Source organism: Echinops telfairi, unplaced genomic scaffold (genome assembly GCF_000313985.2).
Source record: "Echinops telfairi isolate 266 unplaced genomic scaffold, ASM31398v2 ScPeMD7_23;HRSCAF=83, whole genome shotgun sequence".
Lineage (NCBI taxonomy): Eukaryota > Metazoa > Chordata > Mammalia > Afrosoricida > Tenrecidae > Echinops > Echinops telfairi.
In genome coordinates, this window is record NW_022103920.1 from 30060958 (window position 1) to 30063405 (window position 2448).

Consider the following 2448-nt stretch of genomic DNA (forward strand, 5'->3'; position numbering starts at 1 on the left):
TTTATTCTCCCATCAAAGCAGTAAATAAGCTCATTTGCATGTCTTTGGAGAAAGTTGCTTTACCAGGAATGGGGCTTACCTATTTGGCACAGTGTGCAAAGTAGGATTGGCTGGATCAATTAGAGAATTATCTATTTATGAAATGTCTGGCTTCAATGAAAAGACCTGGTACAATTATGAGCTGTTGTCTTGACAACTGGGAAGGACTGATTGGATCATTTTATCAGTAGGGTTGCTGATTTCAAATACCGAAAAGCAAAAGCTACCAGAAAACAGTAATGAACTTATGCTAGGGAAAAAAAGATCTGTGTGTGTGTGTGTGTGTCTCAGGGGCAGCTGTGGCTGTGGGTGCGATGATATGTTCCAGGGTGCATGGATGCAGGAGTTAAAGCCAAAGGAGTTTCTGAAGAAGGACCATGCAGATTTCCTGGCAAACAGCCAGAGTTACTATTGTAAATTTCCTAGTCAGTTTCAATGTCAACCTAAGCTCATATTTGAACCTGGAATCAGGGCAAAAGCATTATCGCTCTGTCACTTTGTTGCCAGAAGTGGAATTTTTTTTGTTAATATTTTACTGTTACATCTGACAGGATTTCACATTTTCTGTAGCCCGCCTTTAGTACATTGAACTGCCAGACAGAGAAATTAATACCCTGAGTGACTGTATTTTAATTAAGCAATTTCATGCAAATTACAAATTTTAGATTGCCAAATAATATATTGCACAAAAATTGTAGGCTGGCTGATCTGATATGCATGGAGTATTACTCTTCCAGGCACTGTGCATACATGGGAAAATGAACAAAAATGCTAATTTCCAATCTACTATGCAAACGGTAAAAGATGCCTATTTAGATACATATGCTTTTCTTAGGAAGGGTAAACAGTTCTTTAATTTAATATAGCTGACACTTGAAGATGTGTTTTTCTCTTTTACAAAGATAATTTTTGCATTGAACAAGTAAATGAGAATTCAAGTAGAAAGCATCTTGTTAATGGCGACTAATAAAACTAATATTGCATGCAGTATAATGATATTAAACCTTGTAACTGGTACATAAAGCAAGATCATTCCTATTGTGACTCTGTCAATGAACATCAAAGATACTAGCATATTAAATATATACATTTCAACAGAAGAAAGTGTTAACCCTTTCAGCAAAAGACTAAGTTTTCCGGGGGCGGGGGGGCTACCTTTAAAAATCAAAGTAAAGATATGGCATACTTTAAAGGGAGGGGGGAACTACATAAATCTAAACACTTAAAATGGTTTAGATAATTGTTAGCTTTTTTACAGGATTTATAAGAAAAGAAAAATCAGGAATATGCTTGGTGTAGTTGCAACAACATATAGAATATACCTTATATATTTCAGTATTAGGAACGTAAAGGGCTAGCCTACACAAATGAACCTTCATAAAAGAATGGCCTGTTTCTATGTTCTTTTTATTTTCATGTGGATCAGAAAGGGAAGTAGGTGAGTGTACATATCTTTCACATATAGATCTGTAGAGTTTTCTTCAAGTGTGACCCTGCTTGTAAATATTCTCCTTATTCATACAAATATGATCACATCCACCATAAAAGGAAGACAGTAGAGGATTTAAATGCTGCTAGAGCACTATAACTTTTCCAAAATGGACATTCAAACTAGCTTGGGGTGGGGGGTGGGAGTCAACAAAGATGATAAAAATCCTGCAATCTGATTTGTCAATTTTTCAGAATATATAAACCTGCACATGACGTTCATCCAGAAAAAATATTTTAGTATCTGTGCAAAAAAACCTTGTAAATAATTTCTAGTTCAATGAGTTTGCCACTTGATTTGCTTCTTCTCCATTAGTCAAAACTCCCAAAACTCAGGAGGTAGTTTTATCTTGTCACTTTACTAAGGATTTTTGATTCAAAGCGAACCTTGTCCTCTCTGGTCTTACTCACGCTGGGCCTCTCAGCCTTGTCTAATTGCCAACCAAGATCCAGACTGAAGAAGTCCTGATAACCCAATGCGTGAGCGCTCAGCGGCTAACCAGAGGTTAAGACTGGGTCCCACGCTCAGCAGGAGAGCCATGTGGCAGTCTGGTTCTGAAAAAGATTTATAGCCTATGAGGCCGTCTGGTTTGTCCCATAGTGCCACGAGGTGTATGAAGCAGAGTCAACTTAATGGCATTTGGTTTGATTAGTTTGGGTTTAAGTTTCTTTTTGGGCAAAGCTATTTCTTACTCTGGGAAGGGTGGTTTTGAAAAGTGGGTCTTTACGGACACTATAATAAAATTTGAAAAATAAATAAATAAATAAAATTTGATAACGATGATTGAACCCCCACCACAAAATCACAAAACGCGTGGGATATAGATTTGATTGATGTGGTGAGGTGCCACCGAGTTGAGTTTTGACTCATGATGAAATCACATGAGAAAGTAGACGTCCCACGGGGGTTGGTGGCTGCCA